The following is a 23,677-nucleotide window of genomic DNA, read 5'->3' on the forward strand; positions in this document are numbered from 1 at the left end:
AGCTGCACTCACTCAGGTACTGGTTTAGTCTCCTGCCAGTATGCTCAACATGGTCAGTCCCTTATCCTTTGCAAGGCTATCTTAGACTGTCTTACATGCCACCAGTGGCAAGGGCTGAGGAATCCAGCTTCTGCCAAAACTCTATGTGTGATTTTTCAGGCCCAATCATAGGCAATTACACAGGCATCTCCTAACAGGCCCGGGGAGAAGCTTCCGTCCCCAGGTCGGACTTGGTGTGCAGTCACTGCATTGCAACCTCTGAAAGGAACTGCCTTCAAGGGCACAGGTCCCACCTTGCTCCTGAATGTATCTGCATTTCTAGCCCTGGTGCCTCCATTCAGAGGCCTCTTTATCCAGAGCCATCAGCAGAGGTCTCTGTTGAGACCTCTATTTAGATGGAGACAGGAAAGGACCACTTTGAAGACACTTTTTCCACTTTGACTCGGTACTTAACACTTTCATCCTTTCTCCCCTCTCCCTTCCTTCAGCCCCAGGTCCATAAAACTGCCAGAATGTTTTGTTTGGAGCTCCAGGGCTGAGGTGATCTCTGACATCTGTGCTGATCCACTTGGCCCTTGACCTTTAGGGAAACTAGAACAGTCGGAGTTTTCTCGAGTTTAGCCTCTTCCTCGTATTATTTCAGGAAGTGACGAAACCCTTGACTGTCCTCTCGTTTTGGCTTATTGTCTTAATTGGTTAGTCCCACTTCTGGCAGCTCAGTTCAGTTCTCTGCAGCTCAGCTGAGCTCTAGACAAGTATTCAAAGAGCAAGAATGAAAGCACATAAAGACTACTGAGACCCAAGTTTCGAACTCACATGATGTTGCCTTCACAGTCGGGGCAAGTCAGCCATCCTCGATTAAAGGCGAAAAAGAGATACTCATATAATGGAGCAACTGTAATGAACTGTGGACATTTCTACAAGGTCCCTCTGGGAATTGTAGTTTTATGGAATAATTCAGGGGATCTATCGTCTGCTCCTCCCTCTTTGGTATGTCTTGCTGCTCAGCTGCGCCATGCTTGAAGTATTATTCACTGTTAAGCATATTAGTCACCAAAGGTGTGACCACAGTGTAGAATTTACACACTGGGGCCAGAAGAGGAAAGTCATAGAATTAAGGAGAAGTAAAAGTGAGAGCTCAATGCCATGGCTAAAAAACTGGGAGTGTTTAGTTCAAGAAGGAAAATTTAGTTTTAAGATGATACTTACATAAAGGGGAATAATCTTATTCTATATTATCCCAAGAGGAAGAATTATATCAAAGGCTGCAGGCTAAGGAATCAAGACTTAAATGCATGATAGGGAAGGCAGCTATAACAATTACAAAACCTTCTGAAAAGAGAATAGACTGACTTGTGAAAAACTGAAGGAGATGTAGAATGAAATATCAGAGATGTTAAAATGGGAAAACTTTTAAAGATCTTTCATAATCACAAAGTTCTTTGGTTTTATGTCCTGTCCCTTCATTTTAAAAATCTACTTTATACATTGAGCTTTTCTCCCTCCATCAAAACTTAAATGAAAATATACAAATATAAGTAAGTGAACTGTTGCTTTTAGTAGGAATGAATAGAAAACTAAACTGTGTTTCACATATATGTTACTAATTCAGACACGCACTCACCAGCCTATGTGTGTGTATGCATGTAGGTGGTGTGTTAAAGTATGAGACATTGGAAGGAACTGGAATGTGGAATTCTCAACCTCATAATGTGTTATCTGCATTCCTTTTTAAAACGGTTATGTTTTGCTATTCATAGCAAGCAGTATCTTTACCAAGATAGATTTATTTAGTTTAGCACTGGACTTCAGGATAAGGTGCAGTATTTTTGTGAAGTTTTAAGAATCATTTCAATTTCTCAGGAGCATATATTTACTAACTAAAAATTATGTTAGCATGAACTCAAGCCAAAGTAAACTTATGGGTTTTGGCACTTACTAAAGGTGCAAATGTGAGCACACGACACTTTAGCTCCTTGACTAGTAAAGTTAACGATAATAAGATTAACATACTATTTTATGATCTTTGTGAGTTTTAAATTTGACAAAGCATGCAAAAAATAGCACTTTGCATGATGCCTTACAAAAAATAAATGATCAATAAATGTTATTTACTTATCATTATTATCATCATGATCATTATAATCATCATGATTACTTTAATCAGAAAAATCATATGATATAATAATGCAATACTTTGGAATCTGCCACTCTGTGTTCAAGTCTTAGTTCAGTTACGGAATAGCCAGTGACTACTGATAATTTAATTAAGTCATCTGTATTTCAGTTTTCTCATCTGTAACATGGGAATCATGATATTACCAAATTATTACAGTTGTTTGATTATTCAATTAAGATGATAGATCTAAGGTTCTTAGAACAATGCCAGACTCACAGCAATACTCCAAAAATGTAAGCTACTATTATTAGATTTATCATAATGGAATTTGTTTTTTATCACCATTACATCAGAGGAGATGACACTGAAGCAACTGTAATAGACTGCATCCACGAGTTTTCTTTTTTGGTCTTTTTTTCATGAAAGGGAATCTATATATTCCTATAATTTATAGATTTATTTACTGAGTCACACATTATGTACAAAATAATAAACATATGAGTGACTTGAAAATAAATGAACCAAAAATTATAATAGCACAATTATATACTTGTGTTGATTACAGCTTTTTAATCAGTAATTTTTCTGTTAAATATTAGATACTTGAGCTTAATTCTTTTTTTCAATATTTATTTGTCAAAAATGTGTGTGAGGACTGAGGTTATGGAAGGAAATATAATTTCCTGATCTATTTTCTCATTGAGTTTACATTTTAGTGAAGAAGTCAAACTTTCACATCATTTAATATATATATTTTGGTGTTTAGCTCTAATTTTTCTGGGAGTATTAATGACGGTAATAAAGAAAAACTCAGATACAATTTAGACTCAAACTGTAAAAGACACCTTTGTACTTTATCTTAATTTTCTCATTCAGCGCATCACTTACGAAGCTATCCCACAATACAGCTTCCAATTCTGTCTTCACAACATTCACCTTTTATTGAGTGTCCTTCTCCATCCTTCAAAAAAGAATCTTGTTGTAATTGTTTACATGTCTCCTGCTCTCTAGATCATATTTTCAATGAGGGCAGTGGCCCATGGAATTAGTTTCATGGAATTACAATCGTGGCATGGACTTTAAGAAAGTAAATGGTTTCACTAAATGGAATTATAGAGATACCATGATTCATCCATGACTTAGAGACCAAAATACAATGATAATTCCTCCTGTTGAAAAAGAAAGTAATTTCTACCTTAGAAAGAAAGCTTGGGTTATGTTCACCAAATAAAGTCACATTGTCTGCTGCTAAAAAAGTGTCACTGGTTATTCAGTGAGCCAACTGGCTCACAATTTGCATGTAATCTGATTATATGAACTATAGCCTTTTCTTTTTTCATAAATAAATTGTATTGCTCTGTTGGCCTGTTTTAATTTCCCTAGTTCAAGGGACAGACATTTGATAGGAGAGTGCTTATTGATCTTTGAAGAGCCATTATATATTATTTCAAATGCTTTTAGAATAGAAAAAAAAAAAAAGGGAAAAATATTCCCTTAGGTTAACACATTTTTTTTTCCCAAACACTAGTGTGGAAATAGCTTGACCCACATTATTAAAAGGGCTTATTGATTTTTCTTAGAGAAGCAACCTGACTAACAACTTCATTCACAACATTTTAAAGCACAGGAGTTTATTTCACTTGATCATGATGCCTGTGAGAATTTTAAAGACTTCCCAGTGGCTGTGACTTAAAACATGAAATCAAAACAATCATCTTGAGATTTTCTAAACATTATTCATCACTCCCACTGGTCATTATATACTCTACCTTAACTCTTTTATTGACTTCATTTTTCAACCATCTGAAGAATGATTTAAGCATAAATCTCATACTAATAACAGAAATAAAATAAAATAAAATAAAATAAAATAAAATAAAATAAAATAAAATAAAATAAAATAAAATAATAAAATAAAATAAAATAAAATAAAATAAAATAAAAAACCTTCTGCTGTTTTCATTAGTAGGGTATGTCTTGCTCTCTGCCTGTATCACTTTTGGTGTTTCTAACAGTAAGTTTTTTTTTTGAATGAAAAAACAAAACCACAGAGATCATGTCAACAGTTTATCACTTGTTATCTACCTAATGATTAGAGTCTTAAATCAGAAAGAAAATGAAATAACTCTTTTAATTAATTGGCTGCATAAAGGGATTATGCACTTCACTCAACATATAAAAGTGAGTATAATTACTTTATCAACAGGATGACAAAATGCACGCCATATCAAATACTCTGAATGGAGTGAATTGAACCACTCCTAAATCCGTACATGTTTCTATCTCATTTTCCTTTAGAATTATTGTTTTTTCACTAAATGCTAATCTAGTATACTCAAATTGGAATAATCATGAAACAAACTTATGTAATTCTTATTTGGTTCTGGAAACTTCTCTGCAATATTTCTACCAACTGACTGCTAAACTACTTCCAAAATGCAGTATTTTTTTACTTATCTGAATTAAAATGTATTTTATAGATCCAAAACCTGAGTCTTTATAATTTTATCCAGTAGCCAAGTTCATTTGCCCATGTTTTGATTTATTTATTCATTTAAAATATAATTATTGATTACCAAGACCTAGGATGATACTGGTGAGCAAGATAGACTGGGTTCCTGTTCCCCTGAAGATTTAAGTCCAGTGAGAGAGTATTGATCAAATAATTCACAAAAGAATGAGAGACTACAACTGTGATAAATGCTATGAAGAAATGGTTTAGATGCCAGGAGACACTTTAGAGATCGAAGAGAAGTTAACAGAATGAATGGGGAAAGGAGATGTCAGTGTGAAGAATCAGCATTTATAGAGTTCCTTTGGAATGACAGATAGTAGAGAATATTTCTGAGAGATATTTCTGAGGCAAAAATACGCCTACAGATTGGGGCATGAGGAGGAGTCAAAGATAATTTCTGTACAGTGGAACAGAATGCAGGGTGGTGGTGGCATAAAATAAATAAATACAAAAAAATTGTAAAGACTAATAATAAAGAATAAAATAAGAAATCAATAAAATATAAAATTTAAAAGCACAGAGAGGATTAATCGAGGCAAAAGTTGATTTTTTTCACAAGACTTCCAAACAATGGACAAACCTCTACAAACACCAACCACGAAAAGAATTCACAAGTCAGTAACATTATAAATGAAAAAGATATCATAACTACAGTGTAGCAGGCATTATAAGGATAATTGAAAAAGTTCTATTAACAGTTTATGGCAATGAATTCAAAAAGACAAAAATAGTTATTAAAAAATTGTACTTGCTAACATCTAATCTGACTCAGGATGAAACTGAGAGCCTGAATAATATTGCTAGATTTATTAAACATATTGAAGTCATATTTTAACATCTTTCTACAAAGAAAACAACAAGCCCTGGCTTTAATGCATATTTCTACCAAATTTTCAAGACTCACATCAATTTGATGTTTTTCAGGAAGACTGAATGCTTTGCATCTCATTCTATGGGGCTAATATAACCTTGATGACCAATACTAGAAAGAGTGTGGGAAATGATAATTACAGGCTTACTTGATCCATGAATATAGATGCATGCATCCTAAAAAAATTCAGTAAAACTTCCAATAACACAAATTAGGAAATAAGGCAATTAGTAAGTTATTGCCATCCTACAGTCAATTCTCTCTGTTTGAAATGAAAGAAAAGTTAAAACTATCTTAGCAAAGTAGAGGTAGAAAATGCAGAGAAGGGATTGGCCAGCTGGAGAAGTGGCACCAAGTCTTATTTTGAGGATCAGTTAGGTCCTTGTGTGTTTAAGGTTTCCCCAGCTCAAGAACTCTTGACTGGGCCAATAATATTGGCTTTAATCAACCAGGAAAATTCTGAAATCTTCGGTATTGTCTTGGGAGTCCAAGAGTTTGTCATTTTTAAACGACAACAATTATACACAGATGTACACACACACACGCACGCACACACACACACACACACACACACACCTGAGTATGAAACAACTACCATGTAGTAGACGGGAATCTGGGCCTGCTTTGAAAGGTTGCAAGAAAAGCCTTCTGTGACTCAGTCAGGTCTACTGGAGTCCTTTTCTTGATCTCACTGTATTAGCAAGTCGAATTTTCACCACATTTTTAAAAAGCTAACATTCATCATACTGGGATTTTCTTAGCTATGCAAGGACGTTTAAATATTATACTTTTAAATGTAATTAACTCCATTAAGAGATTAAAGGAGAAAAATACAACCATCTCAATAGATACAGAAAAAGGTCCTTATAAAATATAATATGTATTCATAATCAAGAAAAACAAAACCAAACCAACAAACATAAATTATTTGTGAACTAGGCACTCTGGAACGTAAGTTTTAGGAAGACAGGGAATTTAGCTTGTTCTCTTTATTGATATATCATCTCAGGCACCTAGAATAGTTCCTCACACAAAGAAGACAACATCTTAACTTTTGACTGAAAAAAAAAAAAAAAAAAAGAAAAGAAAATGTTTTAATTTGATGAGAATTACCTACCCAACCTAAAATACTGACATAACTTAAATGGGTAAATGTTAGAAGTACTTCCTTTAAAATGGAGAAGAATAGCCTCTATTGTCTCTTTTATTCAGTTCTGCACTGGAGGCTTTATATAGCCCAATAAGAAAATAAAATTAAATAAATATGTAGGAATGAGAAAGAGGAAAATAAAACTGTCATTACTTGTCATTAATGATTTTCTACATGGAAACACAAACAGATATCTAGACAATTTATTATAAATAATTGAGAAGATTAGAAGGCTTGCTGGATATGATTTAAAAAGCCAATTTTATTTCTAAACATCAGCAACAAATATTTGAACAACAGACTATATACCATAACTTACAATAGCAATAAAACTGTATTTTATTTGGGAATAAATTTAGTAACTAATATGCAAGAATTTTTTACAATGAATAAAAAACTGTAATAAAGGGCATTAAAGAACACCTAAGAAAATAGAGAAATACCCCTTGTTCAGAAGGCTTAATATTATACAATATCATTTTCCCAAACTTATCATAGAATATCCTAGTGATCAATAAAACATCTCTAAGAAATATCCCAATGGAGATCTTTGTGATATTTAACAAAGTGGTACATTTTTATAAGAAATAGCATATAACTAAAATAGCTTGGAAAAGATAAAAAAAAAAAAAGAGGTGCATCACCAAGTTACCAGGTTGCCTCTTAAAATAGAGTAAGTAGCCTAGTATATAATAGGTATAAAGACAGAAAAACTGATGAATGGAACAGAAAAGAGACCAGAAATAAACCCACACATATGCAGAAATCTGACAGATGCCAAGAGGTGTGACATATCATTAGGAAAAGAACAAGTATTCAATGAAGAGAATTCAACGAATGTTTACTCAGAGGGGGAAGTTAAACAGGAAGCCTGACACACGTCGTAAATAAAATTTTCACGTGTTGGATAGTTTCTGGGTTCTCCGTTGTGCTCCACTGATCTATAGTTTTGCTGACCTTACACTCCTGCTTGGAATATTTTTGTTTTGCTATCATGTTTTATCCCTTTTCAGGCTGTTTGGCTCCCTTTCATCACTTTGTTACTCAGATCAATCAGTCTGCAATAGTGGAATAAAGTTACTTTCAAGACAGCATGCTCCATTAGACTAGCATTAAATTTTTGTTTGAATTCTTGTGCAGAATGCAATCAATCACATAATGGAAGATTAATAAGTATGAATTGAGGGGATCATAAATGGGAGGATGTGAACCTTGTGAAACTGGGTGAGAATTCAGTTTTATATGACTATGTGTATTTTTTTTTTCAGGGGGTCAGAATGTGTTTTTAGTTTATATTTGACCTGTTTACTTGGACATTATTTTATTCATTCTGCATTTGAAAATTTTAAGGCAACTGCTCCTGTCCTCAGTCTTCGAACTGCTGTTGCATTTATCTTTTAATGGAAACTTAACCTTTTCATTCACCACCATATAAAAATACCTTTTCAGAAGGTTTAATGCCCCTTCATTGCCTCTTTATTCAAAGTTAGAGTGGTAAAATGGTGGTCTCAATTTCTTTGTTTCTAAAATGAGGGGGTGAACAAGTATTTTTCTAGCTTTATTTTCAGCTCTAACATTTGGCTTCTTTGCTGGATATTCAGTCTTTATTGCTCATGGGATTATTTGCATCCGTCTTAATAAAGTGATTCTTGTTAAAATCAGTAATATACATCATTTAAAAAGGTGAAATGCATATCTTAGTAGCTCTTCTCTTATCTAATGATTTCTTAAGAGGAAATAAGACCAAAAGCACTGATAATAAATATTCTCCTGTGATAACTTTATTGCAGTTTATAAAGCTATAGCTCCAACATCATGTTTCATACAGAAAAATAACTTTCAACATAATCATCATAAAAAATCTACTTTTTTGTGGCATGCTCACAGAAGTGTGAAATTTTTTATAGTTTCATAGACCAAATTCTATGAAATAGGAGTAAAGACTTGATTCAAAGAAGCTTGCACTTATTAATAAAAGTTTGAGAACTTTGAAAATTGTGGAATATGGTGGTATGCAGACAGTAAAATAATTTCACAAACCCAAATTTAATTAACTTCTGAGAACAATGTGCCTTTCTACAGTTAACTTATTTTTATAATGTGCCTAAGAGGCAAGTAGAATTTTTTGTAATCTCTGCTAGTTATTAAAAATAAACAATGATAAGCTTTTGGGTACTGTTTCCATAAAGTAATAGCTGTTTGTGTCCAGACTGCTTTAGATGTCAGCTTCAGAGACCATGGAATTATCTGAGAGTTGGCAGGTAATTTCAAATGCTGTGGCATTCCCATCATATTTGAGAATGAAACATCACAATCAGCTGGCTGTCTTGAAGACAATAATTTCTATAAAGACCAATTAATGAGCTACCTGCCAAATCATACCTCTTGATGAAAAAGGGAATCCCTGATGACATTTTGCAGATCTCCTATCTCAAAAGAAGCCCCTGTCTACATGATCTTTTTAGCATGGTAGTTTAACACAAAGCAATTTTGTATATGGGAAAATGTTCGATCGCTCCCCAAAAGTTTGTGACATACCAGATGCTGAGAAAAAAACTGGATATTTACAATATGGATGGCTTTACCAGTGCAGGAGGAAAATTCTTCCTTTTGAACTGTATAGTATAACATAAGCCATTATACACCATATTTTAAACTTGCACTAAATAAAATGCATCTTATTTTTGTTCTAGGTTTTGAAGATGCAAAGACATGAACAAAGAATTTAAAGCCCTAGGCTCCAGTATAACTTTCACTTGAATTAAAGACCACCAAGGCCAGTCTTTAAAGTGAGATGTGGAAAAATTCTATCTGTGCAGTCAAGGGAAGTTTATCATTGATTCTGTCACAGACTTATAAATTAAGAAGCTACTTAAACAGAAATTATCCCAGAATCATACATTCAACTTCTTCATTTGAAAGATGAAGAAAGTTTAAACTCATGGAGTTTCACTTTTCTTTCTTCTCCATATCATTCTCTGCCCTATAGATGATTACATGCAAGGTATGTCTGATGGAAACCTCCAAGACCACACATTCTGGTCTATTCCTTCACATTTTTATCAGTGTTTAACCTCCTATAGATAATTATCTCAAGTCTCTGCTCTCAGCAAACAACTAATAAACTATCAAATGCATTATGCCTTTGGTCCAAGTAAGGTCCTAAATATGGTATGGTTTTACTGTGTTGCTTATCACAGAGACAGTAATAAGAATATGTTTCAAGCATCCTGGAAGAAAAGAAATTGAAATTCAGAGTCATACCACATAAACATACATACCTTCTCACAATAAAGAATTAGATGTCTGAGAATTAGAAAGCAGAATGATGAACAGAGAGTAAGCTTCATAACATGTAAATATAGGCATACCTCTGAGATACTGTGGGTTCAGTTCCAAACCTCCCCAATAAAGTGAATGCTGCAATAAAGCTAGTCACACAAATGCTGTTTTCCCAGTGCATGCTATGTTTACACCACACTGCAGTCTATTAAGTGCAATAGCATTAGGTCTCAAAAACCAATGTACATATCTTAATTAAAAATACTTTATTGCTAAAAAATGCTAACCATCATCTAAGCCTTCAGTGAATCACAAGCTTTTTGCTGGTGGAAGGTCTTGCCTTCATGTTGATGGCTTTTGACTGACCAGTGTGGTGACTGCTGAAGGTTGGGGTGGCTATGTAAACGTCTCAAAATAAGACAACAATTAAGTTTGCCACATTGATCAATTCTTCCTTTCATGAGAGATTTCTCTGTAGCAAGCAATATTGTTTGATAGCACTTTACCCATAGTAGAACTTCTTTCAAAATTGGAGTCAATCCTTTCAAACCCTGTTGCTACATTATCAACTAAGTTGATGTAATAGTCTAAATCCTTTGTTGTAATTTAAACCATCTTCACCACGAGCAGTTTCCATTGCAAGAAAACACTTTATGCGCATCCATAAGGAGAAACTCCTCATCTGTTGAAATTTGATCATGAGATAGCAGCAGTTCAGTCACATCTTCAGGATCCACTTCTGATTCTAGTTCTTTTGCTCTCTCCACCACATTTGCTGTTCCTTCCTCCACTAAATTTGTGAATCCCTTAAAGTTGTCCATTAGGATTGGAATCAACTTCTTCCAAATTCCTGTTAATACTGGTATTCTGACTTCTTCCCATGAATCACAAATGCTCTTTATGACATCTAGAATGGTGAATTTTTTCCAGAAAGTTTTCAATTGACTTTGCCTAAATTCATCAGAGGAATCACTATCTATGGTGGCTATAGTCTTATGAAACGTAATTCGCAAATAAAAAGGCTTGAAAGTCAAAATTAATCCTTGATCCACAAGTTGCAGAATGAATGTTGTGGCAGCAGGCATGACAACATTAACTGCATTGTGTGTCTCCATCAGAGCTCCCAGGTGCACTGGCAATGAGGTGTATTATCAATGAGGTGCTTTGTCAATGAGCCATGATATTTTGAAAGGAATCTTTCTTTCTGAGCAATAGATCACAACAGTGGGCTTAAAATATTCAGTAAATTGTGTTGTCAACAGATGTTTTGTCATTCAGGCTTTGTTGTTCCACTTTTAGAGTACAGGCAGAGTAGATTGAGCCTAATTCTCAAAGGCCCTAGGATTTTTTGGAATGGTAAATGAGCACTGGATTCAACTTAAAGTCACCAACTACATTAGCCCTGACCAAGAGAGACAGTCTGTCCCTTTGAAGCTTTGAACCCAGACACTGACTTCTCCTTTCCAGCTGTCAGAGTCCTAGATGGCATCTTCTTCCAATAGAAGGCCATTTCATTTACATTGAAAATCTCTTGTTTAGTGTAGCCATCTTCATTAATTATCTTAGATCTGGATAACTTGCTGCAACTTTTACATCAGCATTTGCTGCTGATAGCCTTGCAGTTTTATGTTATGAAGACAGCTTCTTGCTTTAAACCTCATGACCCAAACTCCACTAGCTTCAAACTTTTCTTCTGCTGCTTCCTCACCTCTCTCAGCCTTCATACAATTGAAGAGAGTTAGGGCCCTGGTCTGGATTAGGCTTTGGCTTAAGGGAATGTTGTGGCTGGTTTGATCTTCTACCCAGATCACTAAAAACTTCTCCATATCGGCAATAAGTCTGCTTTGCTTTCTTATCATTCGTGTGTTCACTGGAGGAGCACTTTTAATTTCCTTCAAGAACTTTTCCTTTGCATTCACAACCTGGCTAACTGGCACAAGAGCCCGAGTTTCCCCATCTTAGCTTTTGGCATGTCTTTCTCACTAAGCTTAACCATCTCTGGCTTTTGATTTAAAGTGAGAGATATGTGACTCTTCCTTTCACTTTCAACATTTACTGGCCGTTATAGGGTTATTAATTGGCCTAATGTCAATATTGTTGTGTCTCAGGGGACAGGGGACCTGAGGAGCGGGAGAGAGATAAGGAAACAGCTGGTTGGTGGGGCAGTCAGAACACACACATTTATCTATTAAGTTCACCATGTTACATGAGTGTGGTTCACAGTGCCGGAAAAGTTCCAATGGTAACATCAGAGATCACTGATCACAGATCATCATAACAAATATAATAATAATGAACAGTTTGAAGTATTGTGAGAATTACCACAGTGTGACACAGAGACACGAAGTGAGCAAATGTTGGAAAAATGGCACCCAAGGACTTGCTCAACACAGGGTTCCACGAACCTCCAATCCGTAAAAAACCAAAATATCTATGAAGTGCAATAAAGAGAAGCAGAATAAAACAGAGTATGTGTGTACACGAATCAGGGAGAAACCGGAAGCTCAAATTTAAAAGAGAGTTTGAATTTAGTGGGAATATCAGAGTATCAGGAAAATCGTAAGAGATGGGGTAAGATGTAGTTTAGTACGTCCTGCTTAACTTTTTTCTCACTGGCGTGGATAGATGATCATCAGTCTGCTATAAATATGTAAATATGTGGATGTCTTCTGAAGGAAAAATAACATTTTATGTGGGAATTAATTGCTAATACTAGGCAATTCATAGACCTTGGTAAAACAATGAAAATGATGGATTAAAAGTATGGAAGTTTTCATTAGTCAGGCTTTCAAAGTCTTTTTTAAGTTTAACATAAAATAAGGCCATTTAGCTATGATTGTGTCTCTCATCTTAAACTCACCCTAGTTTTATTAATCAACAGCATTTTGCATTATTACAGTGAACCAAACCCACTGCTAAGTACTGGTCATGCTTAAAGACCACAGAGTATAAAAAAAATGTTGAAGCAAGCTGTTGGTTGACATAAAATTGCTAAGGAGGAAGAAATACAATTTTATTTAGACACTAAAACATTATGGGAAATACTACCAATGGAGTAAAATCACAGAATTCTGCACGTCATTTATTGAAAGTATTTTCTTCTATATCAGAGATGTTTCCCATGCTCATTGTTTGTCAGACTCAATCCTTCTCTGCCAAGAAACATCAGTAGCTTTTTGAGAAAATGGTAATAGTTTAAAAATGGTTATAATACTCAGTCTAACTTCTAACAAACAGCTCCTGGACAAAAATGGAGGCAGACATTTAAGTGTTTGTTGAATTAACTATGAAAGTTATACTTTGACCTTATTCCCTGATACAGACAAAACCATAAATGTGCGAAGATACCACACTGGTAAGGATCCATATCAAAACCCTTGATGTCTCCATAAATTTCATAAATATAGTATTATAATTCATAAATAGTAGGATACAGAGAAAATTAAAACAAAATAAAATATAAGTTAATTTGGTGAAATAAAAATAATAAAAATGGAAATTAACAAGAAGAAAATATAGGCAAATATACAATCTCATAATTAAAGAAAGTTAAAATAAAAGAAGAAAACATGGGAAAGTTTGAGTACATATGCATTACAAATTATGTATAGCTTAAGAATATAAATAATATCAACAGTCAAATGGCAAACTGGAAAACAATTTGCTACATATTGCACTCAGAAAATTAAATTCTTAACTCAATATAAAAGAAAATAAACAATGAGAAAATTACCAGTTGGTGCAACTCTACCCATGCAAACAAACTCAGAACTATAAATGGTTAATGAACACATTAAAATACTCAACATGACTTATAATTAAAGAAATGCAAATAAGTATTCTAATATGCTGCTTATGGGAATACAAATGTATGGAAACTTCCTGGGGGGCAACTTGGCAACATTAATCCAAATCATCAAAATACTCATACTCTGACCCAATTATTCCATTTTAGGAATATACCCTAAAGAAATAATCAGAGATGTGCACAATTAATTATGCATAAGAGTGTTTATTTACAGCATTATTTATGGTAGTAAAACTGTGCAACAAGGCACAGTGTCCAATACTAAAAGAATAGGTGAGAGAAATCAGAGAACTTAGTAATATAATGTAATAGTATGCATTCTTCACATAAATTTTCACATACTAAAAATACATAAAATGAAAATACATAATAGAAACTGTCAAATGCATATTCTAATTTTCTTTAATCATATATTACACACAGACACATGTGTACAGACATGTGCATATATTTTCAGATGGAAATACACTAAAATTTAATATTTTACATTAACATGTGCTGTGATTATGGACAATTCCTTTCTTTCCCTCTGCTTATTTCTGCATGTTATGAAAGTTGTGCATTAAACTCATATTAATTCTATTAGAAAAGATGATAAATATTAAGGAAATGTTTATATGCTTTCATTTTCTAAGTATGTTAAGCAAAGAAAATTATCATTCTGAGACAAATAAAATGTGAGTATGATATTAATATAGAACAAAGTGGAACGGACTATTTTTTATTGTTATTGTATTGAAGAAAGTACAAACCACAAACTGATTACTCATATATGAATAATTACATAAAGCAAACTTTTAAGAAATGTAAATGAAATTGCCAATTATAATTATAATACAATCAGCTAACTTAAAATTGTGAAATTCAATCATGTAATATTATGATGGCCATGATTTTAAAAGTATAACTGAAGTGATATTTGTATCCTATACTGAGTTATATATTTTAAAAATACAGCTGCTCAAGTGCCCATAAAACATATACTTAACTATATACTACTATATTAAATAATTGAAAAAAGGATGCATCTGTAAGGTCTGAATTTCCTGATAGTGATGCACTAAAACTATATATTATTTTTAAATGCATTTAAAACTCATAATTAAGAATTTTAACGTATGTTCCCAAATAATTACTGTTTCAAAAATAAAATCAAGTATTTCCTAGTAAAATAATTAAAAGAAACACAAGATTTTAAAGGCTTAGTATGGCAAAGAGGACAGTCTTAGCCATATCAATCTACTCAGCAAATATGTCTTTGAAAAACATTTTATGGGTGAATTAATTATATTTTTTAAACATTCAAAAATGATGTTTTTATTCAGAGTAAGGAATTTTCAACAACCACACATGCAATGTTCAGTATGTGCTAGACTTTGTTCCAGTAATTAAGTAAAGAAGATTTACGTATAATAAAAGAAGAGACAGAGAGCTGGAAGGTGCAAGGGCATCTGGGACAAGACCGTTGGATAAAGAAAACAGTGAGTACAAAGGCTCTAAGTTGGAAATGGATTGATGTGTCTTAGAAGATGCAAAGATGCACGTGTGGGTAAAGAAAAGGGAAACAGTGGCAAGACACACGTTTAGAAAACTAGCAAGTAGCCAAATAATTTAGGATCTTATAGCTAGTTAAGGACTTTGGCTTTTCCATGAGCAAGATGGAAAGCCATAGAAGTTGTCTAGGTGTTACATATGATAATTAAATTTTAGAAGGATAATTCCATTGGGCAGCCAATAGACTACATAATAATAATCCATGTTTAGGCTATCATAATTCAGGGAAAGTATGATGGCTCCTTGGACCAAGGTGATAGTAGAAGAGCTGACCATGGTCTGAGTGGGTCTATTTCAAAGGTAGACCAAATAGGTTTAAGTACTTAATTCAAAGAAGAGTGTATGATAAAGAAATGGTAAAGTTTATCTTCAGCTATATGGAGTCACTATATATTAAAATGGGAAAGGCTGTGGATAAAATGGATTCAATATAGCAAACTCTTGTTATCCCTCCCCTTGAGAGGTGAAATGTATCTTTCTCTTGAATTTGGACAAGTCTTTGTGACTTGATTGAATATTAAAGTGTGATGAAAGTCATGTCTGGAAATTCCAAGGTTAGATGATAGGAAGTCTTTCAGCTTCCCTCTGAACCTCTTGGGACAATTATTCTGGGAGTTGCCAGTCATCACGGTTCTAATACACAGAAACCTCTCTAATGTGAAGATGCCGTATAGAGACGATACATGCAAAGGGAGAAGGCAAGGAGCTCAGAGATGTCTCAACTATTCCAACTTAGGTGCCAGACATATGAAGAATCCTTCAAAGGTGTCCTCCCCAGACACCACTTTTCTGCAACCACCTGAAAATTCCAGCGTGAAAACACTCAGTTGATTGCAGTCAGCTCATAAAGCCATGGACTATAATGATAGTAATAATAATAGTAAATAAAGTGTCATTTTACGCCTGTAGGTATTGTCATGGCTTGTCACACAGCAGCAGAGAACCAGAGCAGTGGGAGAAACAGGGTTAGAGGGAAATCAAGTTTTATTTTTCACATGTTAAATGCCAGATGGACATTAACCATCCAACTGAAAATGTTAACTAGGCTAACAACCTCTGACATTCACAGACATTTCGATTGGATCACTGGTCCATGAAGGTATTTGTGTTTAAGGCCCTCATGGCAAGTGCTGAATTCTTATTATGGATGTGGGTATTCATTTCTTATTTCATGTGAGAGCCTCTACTTTTTCACTATTAAGACTATGGGTTTCTGATAAATAGAGTTTATCGATGAGGTTTCTTTCTCTCCTTACTGGCTGAGGGTTTGTCTTTTACATTATGAATGAATATTGATATTATCAGTGCTTTTTCTGTATCTAGTGATAGAATCAGTTTTATTTACATGCTGAGTTGTATGTTGTGGACATCACCATCATCCTGTTCTAAAATCTCTTCTGTCTCACAAAGGAGAAATTAGTATCTATTATTTTCTAGAATCATCTTCATCTAGTTTGTTACGGGTTAAAAGCTGACAATGAAAGGACTTTACAGGAGCTCTGGAAGGCATAAAAGGAGAAACCATTATTCTGAGAAAGTAGTTGCAGAGAGACACATGCTCCTATGGTGTTTGAAAGTTTCCAAGTGAAATTCTTGAGAATTACTCATTTTGTTAATGCATCTTGAGGTAAGTAGATCTTCCCAACAGTTCTTTACATTTGTCACACTAGGTCATCAGCAAATTCTTGAAAACCATCTGATTTAATAATGTTGGCTGTGACTTTTGGTGGTAACTTCTCTGAATTTTACTCCATCAATCTTTTCAATAACTGTGCAAGTTTCTAACTTCCAGAATTGAAACATTTCATATCTGGAGTGCAGAGAGGCCTCTGTGTTCTACACAGCATCCTGACTGATAAGCTGATAGGTTTTTACATGGCTAAACTATGTTTATATTCCTGAGATAAACTCTATTTTGAAATTGTACTAGACTATTCACCAACTATTTTCCTATAATTCTCTACCTTTTGGATCCCTCAATTAATTGCATTTCTGGGTCCTCTGATTAAGTGGGGCCATGGAACTCATTCTAGCCAAAACATTGTGAGCAGATGAGAAATGTAACTTCTAGGCCAAACATTAAGTTGTTGGCATAACACCTTAGATTATTTTTTCTCTGCTACCACCATTAACAATGGTTGTGGCCAATCTCTCCATCTGTGACGTGGAATAAAAATACAGAGCATAGCCACCAGCAGTTTCACCATGGATATATAACATAATCATAGCTTCACTGATGATAGCTTATTGCTTTTAGCATAACCAAGGACATCCTGATTGGTACAAAAACTGGTACTGGAATGAAAGTACCACTCTAATGCCTGTACTAAATTACTTGGTATTAGTTTAGAGAACAGGAAAAGGACAGGAAGGAAACTTATCAGAGCCTGGAAGGATGTGGAAGGATGTTGATGAGAGTTCTATATTACTGACACAATTGGTAAAATTGTCACCTTAATTAACATATCTCGAGGGAAGAGGTTGTAGAAAAGAATGTTGGAAGTATTTGATGTTTACTGTAGGCAGTATGTTGCGAGTATTATTAGAAACTGAGCTCAGAAAATAATTAGTTGCTTTGAAACAAGAAAGGAAATATAGTTCAGGAATTTAGGGACCTTTTAGGCTGGTTTGGAAAGGATACTTCTTCTTCACCCCAAAGAGTAAAAGATAAAATTAAATAGGTCTTTGATATCAAAAGCAGATTCTAATTGGTTTTCAAGCAAATATAAATTACAGAGAATGGCTTTTATAAGCATTGACAAAGCCCTTTAATGAACTGTTGGCATCCAGTAGATCTTCCCAGTTAGACAGAACAACTCAGGGAAAGCAGAGCGAGCCTGGCTGTTCTCCTACATGACTGGCTGAAGCTGCCTGCGACTCAGTTGGGAGAGAACAGAAGTATGAGGGCAAGGAAACAGAGAAATGTATCAGATCTAAGAAGGATATCTGGAAAAGCCCTGAAGATATAGATATTTCCATGTGGAGCTGACAGGAATCAAATGTATAGAAGCCCAATTACATCTGTAAGAGATCTGTACTACAAAAGAAACCATCACAACTCCAAGTATAAAAAGTTCATGAGAATTGATTTAAAACAGCTCACTATACAAGAATAAAAATGACCCTTGAGTCCCCAAATGTTGCCTTCATCAAATATTATCTGAGTAGGATAATAAATACGGAAAATTCTCCCAGAAGACGGAGCAACAGGCTAAAGAGATCAATGGAATGGGTGTTTCTTTCAGGAAACAGAATCAGGGCTGGTTCAAGCATCCCCCTTCTCTGTGTAATGGGGCTTTTGCAACTTCTGCCCATGGTATCTGAGTTTCTGTGGACCAGTTTCTCACTGTTCTATTTTCAAAATGGCAGCATGTATTGTTTTTATTCTGTTTGGGGGATTATACAATGCCGTAGACTTTCTCAACAGGAACCTGGCTGCTACCTAGTAAAATTTAGTGTGTGCATACCTAGGATCTAAAAGTTTGCCTCTGGGAATATGTCCTCAACAAATAAATGTTTAATGATGTTAACTGCAGGAAAATTGTCCACAAAAGGGAATCAGAAGCAATCTGCTTGTGTCACAAGCAATGATGAATCGTAACTGTGAATAAAAGGATCTCTAAAACCTGGTGGAATCATGTCATGGAGTGCTATACAACTGGAAGGGAAAAAAATGGTGTATATGACCTAAATGGATAGATATTAAACACATTTTGGTGAGTGAAAAAAAGTAAGCAATATATGAGACCTATACTATAGAACACTTTATTTATATATAAAATATTAACATAAAACAATATACACATTTATAACAACACGAATATATCAAGTAATTGAGATGATTGCTTATGAGGAAGCAGAAGGAAAAGAAATGGGGGGAAATAAAGGGAATACATAAACAAAGAGGGATGATGTTGTATCAATCAATGATGCCAGTGTTTCAGGAATTTAGGAATAGGATGACCTCAGTCCTGCTAACCTGCATGTCCAAAGCAAAACTCCATAAAATTTAAAAACAAACCAGCTAGTTCTCATAGAGGATACATGACATTAAAAATCAATTAATCCTCAATCAATGAAAGGGAATGGATTGAAAACTTCTGGGAACTGGAACCCCAGAGATCAGCATTTTAGTGTGTATGTAGTGTTAGTCTAATGAGATATCAGGGGACAGACTCATGTCTGGACAGGAGACAAGCCTCTTTTTCTATTGGTAAATAACACATCATTTAGAATCGCCATGTCTGTTTTGGGGACCTTCCACCACTATGTACTGGTTGAGTGATTTCGGGTAAATGGCTTAGCTTCTGTGATCACTGGTAAATAAAACATAGGGATCTTAGGTATTGTATGGAGTTAAATTAAGATGCATACAAAATGCTGAGCATCTCTGATATGCCAGGCAATTTACTACAACCTCTGGTACCAAATTGCTAATGAACTAGAAGAGAAGACACACAAACAGAAGGCACATACGGAGTCTGAATAGTGCTACTGGAGCCCCCACTAATGATTTAACCCAGTTTTAGACAGGAAATAGAAGTTTTCTAAAGAGAAATGTTCTGACATCTGTAGAATGAGTACAAACTAAACAACTGTGGATATGGGCTCTGTGTGTGCGTGTGTGTGTGTGTGTGTGATCCACAAGGAGAGTTAATTCAAAAGAAAAAAACAAAATAGGAATGTTTTGCAAGTAGAAATTTAAATTAAAATTTTAGTAGCTTTTATTAGCAATTTTTTTTTATCAACAGCAGAAGCAGCAAAAGTTAGGAATCAGTATCAAGAACAAGGAGGTTTTTCATGCTCTCTATTCTTGGAAAGACACACTGCTTTTTCCCTCTTGGACTCTAAGGGATGGAAAGCATCCTGATATTATAGGTCTCTTTTGTATCTTGCCTCTTGTTTAATCCGCAGCTCAGTTTTCATGTCTTCCAAATTGTCTTCATTTGACATCCAACCAAAAACAATAAGAATTTTGAGTTGTTTAAACTGTAATGGGTTACCCTTTGAAAATAAAATAAAACATAAGACTTGCAAAACGTTCCATTAACTATGATTGCATGTTGTGTTTGTGTGTTTATGCATTTGTGTGCACATATGTTAACATGTATATGTGTGTGCGTGCAATTTTTTTTCTTACCCTAAGAGAGAATCTACAATTTGGAAATTATCTGGTTCAACATATCTTTTCATTCCAATTCTTTGGAGATTTGTCAGTGGGAAAATTAAAATCTGCAGACATATACATTCCACTAAACATCAAACTACCATGTAATTTCTCATTTCTGTCATCAGAGACACTACTGTAAACCAAGGACATCAAAGGCAATAGATGTTACACTTTTTAATAAATTTTAGAGTAGATCCATTTTGTAGTTATGGTGCTTTAAATATCAGAGGATGCAAGAAATTATCTTGTAAAATAGCACATAATAAAATAATAAAATGCTTCAAGTGGAGTGTTTTATAATCATTGATACTAAAATGCAGGTTAATATGTCACATTAAACTTTAAAATTCCAAAAAGAAAGTATATCAATTAGAATATTATTTTAATAAACTATCATTAAAAATGTTTTTCAAAATGATACATTTTAAGGTCAGAACTACTTTAATAAACTTTATTATGCATCTGTATCCTGCACAGAGTATATCTGAGTTTTTAAAAAACTACCTAACCTTGAACTGTAATTTATTTCATTTGCCTTTGTTCCTTTTTCTATAGGATGTTAAAACTGAATGCAGAACTGTTCTACACCCCTTTCCATCTACCACTTTTCTACTATTTCTAAGCAAATAAAGCCCTATTTATTATAACTTCTAAGTTCAGAGTGGAGTAGAGTCATTAAAAAAGAGGCATATGGCAGAAATTTTAGGCACTAAAAATATTTTTGGTGTGGCATTACTGAACCATCATGACCTGACAATAGTGTCCTATTTTCAACTCTTGTATGAAATACCTTAGACTTCTTCTCAGTATCCTGTCTGGTTTTTAGTCACTGTGAGTAAAATCCTAATGTTTCTAGACTTCTCAAAATATGTTACCTATAGGACCTGATCAAAATCACTTGAGATGCTTATTAAAAATTCAAGTTGCAGAGACCCATCCTAGATGTACTACGTCAACATTTCTGGTGATTGGATAAAAGAATCTGCTATTTAACAAGCTCCCTAGACAATTATTAGGCACAGAAAGGTTTGGGGAAATAGTGTTCTGGAAATATGTAATCATGTACCATTCTGCTTCATTTCTTCCCTCCCCTCAACTCTCTCTTTGAATACACATTCCAGGAAAAGATCTGCTGTGTGAGCGTGTGCTATTTTATTAGTAAGCAATTCCTCATTTTGAAGAATCTGTGTATCAGTGAGTTTGCAAGAAAGTAAGCATGGAGTGCAGTATTTTGTATTATTTTGTTCGTAATTTTATTTCATTTAAAAGCTATGAAAGATTTAAATGGAAAATAAGAATATTTAGGTGCCAATAATTCAAGCATTTAAAAATGGCACTATTAGACCAAATCTTTTTAAAATCTCTGTGCTAGTTTTGCAAAGTTGTGCCTAATAAAGTAATTTTCCCCAGGCTGCTCAGGTGGTAAACAGCAGCGTTGTATATCAAATCCAAGTGTGTGTGGCTTTAAGGCAAGTGTTCATCTTTCTATATCATGTTAGCACAAATCTTCCACCTACAGTAAAGCACACTTTGTTCAATATGAATAGTATGACAATACACTTAGGAGGTCTGCTTCTAAGACTGCAGTGTGAGAAGTTCCTTGGAACCACTCCACAGTAAAACAAGAAAACTGGTGGACATTATTTTTAAATATTATTTCAAGACTCTGAGATTTGTGCTAAGGGCACAAAACAAATGAAGGATACTTTGTTCAAGAAACTCTAGCATGGTAAGAACATCATGAATCTCTGGCATTTAACCAGTGACTCAGTTTTACTCCCCTTGCCCCAGCTCAACGTGACTTAAGCTCCCCTGCAGGAGGCGCATGGGCATGAGAGCTGGGCCTCACCTTCCCTCAGCTCCCAATCAAGGGTTGTCTTATCTCGCCAGGAAGAGCAGGCCATCACAGTGTCTAAGGCGTGAGCCTGCTGTGGCTCCCCATTGCCTGGCACAGCGATAAAGCTTATCTTTTCTGATATTCCCAAAACTCTGTCTCTGAGCCTGAATTCATTTTTCAGGGCACAAAGGCTGGTTTTTTGGCAACTCTTGGGCCCCAAGAGCCCTCACCCCAAGTCACTCATAGAGCACGTGTCTCACACCTGGAGAGGTAAGCCAATAAGACCAGAGGCTACTGCCCTACCTGGTGCCCAGAGTAGTGACTCGGAGATTTTTCTCAGGAGGTGAGTCATAGCCAGAGCATTTCCACAACAAAGGCTTACTCTACAGAAGAAAACATTTCCTAAGAATCTTATCTGAGCAGGCAGAGCCCTCTCCCATTCCAGCCCCCTGGACCCTCCCCACAGTAATAGGTGATGTGTACATCAAGGAAATGGATTTAGAATGGTGGAACACAGGATGGCACAGGAGGCTGAGAGAAAAAAGCCACAGCATTAGCAAAATACTTGTGAAAGTAACAACCCTGAGGTACAGGCCCTCTAACGTCTGAGATTTAATAAAAGAAATTACAGCGTGCTCCCCGTTCCCCACGTCTTACTGCCACACCAGCCAGACTCCGGGCCGATCACCGCAGGTTCCAGCTGAAAGACCTACAAGACACAGCATTTTCCAGGAAGTACTGATGGAAGCCCAAAGCGCAGGGACACCAGGGAACCTGAAGCCCCTGGTGCCTACAGCAGCCAGAGACATCCCAGCCCACAGTCAAGTTAACATAAATCCTCACACTGAAGGGCCATTTACCTCCACTCCTATCACCCAGTACAGCATGCCTGACTCCTACTAAAAAGTATAAGGCATAACAGAAGGCAAGATAAAAAGTCTGACAAGAGAAAGCAACCATCAAAACCGATTAAGGTACAGCAGAAATGTTGCAATATTCAGATAGAGAATTTAAAGCAATTACAATTAATATGTTAAGGGATCTAATGGTAAAAGTAGACAGCATGCAAAAACAGATGGACAATGTAAACAGAAAGATAGAAATTCTTTTCTGATTCTAAGAAAGAATCAAAAGGAAATGCTACGAATCAGAAACATTGACAGAGAAATGAAGGCTGCCTTGATGGGCTCATTATTAGACTTAACATGGCAGAGGGAAGAATTGATGAGCTTAAAGGCAGGTTATTAGAAAATTCTAAAACAAAAGCCAAAAAAAAAAAGAACATCCAAAAACCATGGGACGATTTCAAGTTTTAGCATGTATCATTGGATTACCAGGTACAGGATAAAGTGAGGGTAGAGCAGAACTATT

General features: G+C 35.0%; 1 pseudogene; it reads right to left on the minus strand.

Moving 5' to 3' along the window:
• Positions 1 to 10,219: 10,219 nt before the first annotated feature.
• Positions 10,220 to 23,115, minus strand: LOC135322059 (tigger transposable element-derived protein 1-like; annotated as a pseudogene).
• Positions 23,116 to 23,677: the final 562 nt, after the last annotated feature.

This window comes from Camelus dromedarius, chromosome 1, assembly GCF_036321535.1.
Source record: "Camelus dromedarius isolate mCamDro1 chromosome 1, mCamDro1.pat, whole genome shotgun sequence".
NCBI classification, from domain to species: domain Eukaryota; kingdom Metazoa; phylum Chordata; class Mammalia; order Artiodactyla; family Camelidae; genus Camelus; species Camelus dromedarius.